Source organism: Trachemys scripta, chromosome 1 (assembly GCF_013100865.1).
Source record: "Trachemys scripta elegans isolate TJP31775 chromosome 1, CAS_Tse_1.0, whole genome shotgun sequence".
In the NCBI taxonomy this organism is placed as follows: domain Eukaryota; kingdom Metazoa; phylum Chordata; order Testudines; family Emydidae; genus Trachemys; species Trachemys scripta.
This window is the reverse complement of record NC_048298.1, coordinates 5,293,489-5,299,630: the sequence shown is the minus strand read 5'-3', so window position 1 is coordinate 5,299,630 and position 6,142 is coordinate 5,293,489.

The window sequence follows — 6,142 nt, the reverse complement described above, 5'->3', positions numbered from 1 at the left end:
TTTGGTCAGTGAGTTGCTTTCTGCTGAGTCTTGAGTCGGGATGCTATGGGGTGCACGAGATGAACAAAGCTCATTCGCTCTGCCTGAGACCAGACTCCCACCTGGCATGTGGGTCTCTGAGTGGTGCACGCAGCTATTCTGAGCTGCAAGCTGAAGATCGCTGGTCTAGACAGTCTGAAGGGCAGATGTTCATGAGCCTGCTTTCCACGATGCATATGGATCACCTTCAAATAAGGTCAAGGGGCAGAACTCAAACTTGCTCTGCTGAGCTCCTCTGATGGCGCTTGCGGCAGCAGGTCTTGGTCAGTAGAGTAGGGAGGGGCTCTGCACCTTAACTGACTAGTGGAGGCGTGAAACTATTGCTGTGTATTGCACGACCGTCTCTCTGCAGCTGCCGTCATCATAACTTCTTTGTCGTTAGCAGGACTAGAAAAAACTGTCCCCGGTAGTCACAATGACATTCCAGCAAGGCTCCCTGGTGGTGGAGGCTGCCCAGAATTTTGGAGGCCATGAATCTGCTGACTTTCTGGGAGCCTGAGGATTTGAATATAATGTGTATCAAAGCTTAAAATGCCTCGTAATCAAACACAAAGGCTCCCAAGCCAGCAGTATTGGTTTATGCTTGCAATTTCCTCGGTGGCTGGCTAGAAGTTGTTTGGAGCCCGCTAGCAGTAGAAACCGAGTTGATGCGTTGTCTTCACCCTACATAGGCTGTGTTTTGGAGACTCGGGACAGCCACTTGCGGACCCTGCTTTCTAGTTTTTTACCTAGTGTATTGGTTGAATTTAGTGCAATTTTTTTTTTTGTCCTTTAAAGCTTGCTGTCCTCTGCGGTTTCACCTACACCAGAAAAATCGGGCCCATAATTCACCACAGATAGCGCTCAGCTGGAAGTAGCAATAGCGGCCGTGCAAGTTTACACAGGGTGCTGGCATATTACCACAGTGCTGCCTCCCCCTACTCCGAGCAGGGTGAGTGATCAACACGCCTGCACCCTGTCTACACTTCTGCTTCCATCACTGGAAAATGATGGGGGGATGAGCTGCGATTTTGCTGGTGGGTTTAGATGGAGGGAAGAGGGTGTTAGTAGAGTGGGGTCAGCGCTCCTCTAACAGGCTGGTATGGACCCTTGACTGTGTCAATTGTAGGTAGCAGTTAAAGCCATGGAAGTAATTCTTTCAAGGCTCTTAATCTGAATCCTCCTAGAAAGAGGGATTGCTTGCTTGGGTGACTTCCCAGTGGCCAGGGATTGCTGCTCTAATGCTGATCCTGCTTAGCGCTGTCAAAGCCTAGGGCCTGACCCTGCAATGTGCTGAGTGCCCTCAGTTCCCATCCGCTTCAGTGGAACTGTGGATGGTCATCAGCTGCTAGTGACCTTCAAAAGCCAAGCTGAAGAACACACCTCTCTGGCGTTGTGCAGGATAAGCCCTGCCTGGATCTTATTCCTCCTCTGTAGCAATCTGCCACTGTATGTGTATCGCCAACAGCAGCATGTCTTTAAATGGTGTAAAGATTGGAAATAGAGTCACTTCTTTTTCCTTCCTTGGAGAACCAGTGGGTGGCACTGGGACATGGAATGTGTGGGAAGGCGGCTCCCTGCAAACGGCAGAGTCTCACCTTTCTGAGAGAGGCTTTGTTGTCCTGTGGCCGGCCAAAAAGTCCCTGCTTTCGTTTCCACCTTTTAACACTGACAGACCAATTTTTATTTAGTACATGCAATCTGGGTGCTGCATAAAGGCAAGTGCCACAAAAACTGCTGACAGCCCCGTGGATGCAGATGTAAGCTGGCCACCTGGATCTGGCTTCCTCCAGAGAAGGATGTGACCAAAGACTCTCGGAGGTGGTCTATGTGTGTACATGTGGTAACCCTGAGCAGGAAAGCCACCTTCTACACACAGCTCCCATGAATACGAATGATTCCCACGCTCTGCGAGGATTAAATATGCAAGGGGGCTCTGGATAGGACCTGCTGAGTGGGGCATTAATGGGTTTCAGGTGCCAGCCAACACCTAACCCAGAATATCTTGCTCCAAGCACTTCTAAGACCCTACGCCACATTTGGCATTTTTATACATTTTTAAATATATGTATTTTTATAGGTAACAAACGCTGATCCCAATTCATAAATTACAGCTCCCCACTTCCCAAGGAAATCCAGGAAGTTCCATTTTAATTACTCAGAAAGAAAAGTTTGTACAAATCCTTGACTGTCCAAGGGTAGCCCAATGCACTGGATTTCTACAGAGTTGACTTCTGTGTGTATCGGACAGTTGGGTTAATCAGATGGGCGGGATTTCAAGACCAGTTGAATTGGGACGGTGAATGTGAGGTACTATCTCTCTCTCTCCTTTCTGCCTAACCATAGCAAGCGATCTGCTCAGTAAGTCTTACACTCGTATTAACTGGTCTTACCTCTCACATAGTCTGACTTATGTTATCAGGTTTCTGGTAAGAAAGGTTTTGTTGGTCTGTTTGTGAATTTATTTATGTTTAACGAACCAGCTAGGTGATGGCGTTTGCCAACTCTGATGGGCTTGTCTTTTATTTACTGATCAGTGACATTGCGAGTCAACTGGAGAGCAAAGTGTGGTTTGGTGGTCGGATCCCAGAACTGGGAGCCTGGGACTCCCAAGTTCTCATTCTGGCTCTTACTCCTTGGGCAAGTCACTTAGCTGCTCTCTGCCTCAGTTTCCCTATCTGTAAAATGGGACTGATAATCCTTCCTTACCTCACAGAGGTGCTATAAGGCTTTGTTATTTGATGTCTGTTTCAGGCTTTGAAAAGATTTTACTTGATATTAGGAAGGTGTCATAAAAATGTGAAGTATTTTATTCATTTTGAACATCCAGGCTAAAACTGACTCATGCTGGTTTGCATGTTAGCTTGATGGGCTGCATTCATCACTCCCCTCCAGGCGGTCAGAGTCTGACTTTTTCGCGCTATCATGAAATAAAAGCTTGAGCTAAATGGCATCTCGTACAGAATCCAATCAGCTTTTTGCTTAAGACAATTGACAATAATATTGTGCCCCTAAAAATTGCTGCATCTGGTCAATGTTGTTGAATGTTTAAAATAAGGCGTGGGGGGGCGGGAATAAAAAGAATGTTTGTTAGTTACATGCTTAAAACACTGGGACCAATGCAACTTAAAAAGAACACATTTTATGTGTGAATATGAGGTATCTAAAGCGTGCACGCATTCAAAAGAATTGTTTTTTACACACACACGCACACACACACACACACACACACTAAAATCGGAGGGGAGGGATAGAGTGTCTCAGCTGAAATCAAATAGCGATTGTGAGGCAAAGGATTTTTTTATTATCCAGCTACAGTACTAGGATCTGAAATCTTCCGTTGCCGTGGGCTACTAGGAAACTCTTTTCTGCATCAGAGGAAGAGTCCGAGCCAGTCAGGATTGTTTAAGATCATCTTAATCCTGTGCGTCGAAGGAAGAGCTGATGAACATATCTTCTTATCCTCTTATTGTCTTTGAGGGTTCATATGTTTTGCATCTTAGCTTAACTGTGTCATATGATTAGGCGGGTGCTTTTGTTTTGTTTTCAGGGGGAGGGGGTGGAATAGATTTCTGTAGAGTCTTCTGGTTTTTAAATTGTTTGATTCAATAAAAAGCAAATGATGCAGCATGGCTGAGTATTGTTTTAATTGACTTTATTTTATTTTTTTAACAGAAAAATCAGTGTGGGGCAGTAATAGTGTGGGGCAATAATTGCAGAGCCAGGGTGTCAAAACAGGCCTTGGCTCGGGCTTTGCTCCAGCCCCACAGTGTAGCAAGGGAATTGATAGTGGGTGTGGGGAGAGGATGGTGCCGGAGACCGTCCTCTGTTTAGCATTTAAAAAAAACACAGCACAGGCACGATCAGTGCAAGCTTTGCCCACCCACGTGCCTCAGCCCTAAACGATAGCAACCTCTTTTTATGGGTGAGAGAGGGAGTTAATTCTCTGATATTTGTGAGATGTGGGCTTGCCCATTAAGAACTGAGCCCATCCGGTTTGCACCATGTGGGCTACCACACTTAATAACTCTTGGCCTTTGCCAGCCTGCCCTGACTTTGAACCAGCAGAGTAGAGGATCTAGCCAGCTCTTGGGTCTGTTACAGAGCAGGGCTCCAGTCTTGCTCCCTTGAGACCCAATGGGACCAAGATCAGTCCTTTACGTATGTTTTAGATGATGCATGGCTCATTGTAGATCAAAAACTATCACCTATTTTTTTTTTTTAAGACTCTCATCAGTCCATTGTTAGCCCCTGCATTGTCTCCCAGGACATTCTGTGGACATCACTCTTCCTTGATACAACAGAGGATACTGATAAGTGATTGGATTCCAACATAAGTTTCCAGCTGTCATAAAGTCACTTGGAAAACTGGACTGAAAAGAATTGTATCTTGGCATGATCAAGCTCACGTGAGTTGTGTGGAATGAACAATGGGCCTGTAACTCACTGTAGCTTGGTTTCTCTTTGCCAGTAGCACTTAAGAGTCCTAACATTACATGCCCAGTCACTAGAGACAGAAACAGCACAGCAAGGAGCGGAATTATTCCTTTTCCCCTGTGCCATTGCACCCCATAAAGCTTTATAGAAATATGCTTATGAGCGTAAATATGACATAACTGGAATATGTTTTATGCTAGATATGCCACATAACAGATCTTTGCAAAGGTTATGATCTACTGAATATATTCTTCCTATTCGTATGCATGTATCATTTTTATATCTGAAGTTATGAGCGTTGGTTCTATGCTTGTATTTTAAAGTGTTTGCTGTAGGAAGCACATAAGGCAGATTTGGTCAGCATAGTGTGAAGGGGTTATTCAAGTAATTGGGAGTACTTAACTAGCAATGGACTTTGGGAGACGCCAATCCACATCTGAGCTTTCGTGGGAACGTTCAAACTAACATGCAAACAATGGCGTCGGCCTGCAAAAAGCTGAATCATTCATAGACATGTGACTTGCCCAGGTGGCTACAGACATCTTGTTGCTGTGATTTTGCACAGCAGAACAAAGGGGTTTCCGCCCACAAGAGAGAGAATATAAAAGGCCCTGGAAACACCTCCATTTTGTCTTCAGCTGGCTCAGAAGATAGCCTTTCCACCCAAAAGAGATGCCTGAAAGAAACTGGAACAACGGACAGTAACTACGGCGGTGTGAGTGATTGCTGGACCCAGACTAGAAAGGAGTCTAGTCTGTGAAAGAAGCTTATTGGAACATCTCTGAGGGTGAGATTTACCTGCATTTAGTTTCCTACTGTATTAGGCTTAGACTTGCGTGTTTTTGTTTTATTTTGCTTGGTAATTTACTTTGTTCTGTCTGTTAATACTTGAAACCACTTAAATCCTACTTTTTATACTTAATAAAAATCACTTTTTACTTATTAATTAATCCAGAGCAAGTAATTATAACCTGTGAGAGCAAACAGCTGTGCATCTCTCTCTATCAGTGTTATAAAGGGCGAACAATTTATGAGTTTACCCTGTATAAGCTTTATACAGAGTAAAAAGGATTTATTTGGGGTTTGGATCCCATTGGGGACTGGGTGTCTGGGTGCTAGAGACAGGAGCACTTTTTAAGCTGTTTTCAGTTAAGTCTGCAGGTGTGGTTCAGACCTGGGTCTGTGTTTGTAGCAGGCTAGCGTGTCTGGCTCAACAAGACAGGGTACTGAAGTCCCACACTGCCAGGGAAAACGGGTTCAGAGGTAGTCTCAGCACATCAAGTGGCAGTCCCAAGGGGGTTTCTGTGACCCAACCCATCACATCCCCTCCATGGGTTTCCTAGAATAAGTCATCCCTGTTGCAGTTAAGGATGCAGCATTCTGCAGGATAGAGATGCGTTCAGTCTAAGGTATAAAATGGAGGGGAGATTTCCTGAGGAGGTGCAGGTGAAGGATGGGAGAAACGATAGCGAGGCTGTTCTAGAGGGACATTAAAGAACCTTCTTATCCATGGAAACAGAAGATCTGGCAGGGCAATTCCTATGCTCTTAGGGGAAACGTGCCACCCGCTTTCTTGCCATGGGTCTAAAACTAGTGGCAGGGATGTCAGCATTATGAGCTGTACTTGTACAGGCCACCGCATAAGGAAAACAAGCCAATTGCTTTGCTTTGGAGAGATTTTTGGGAT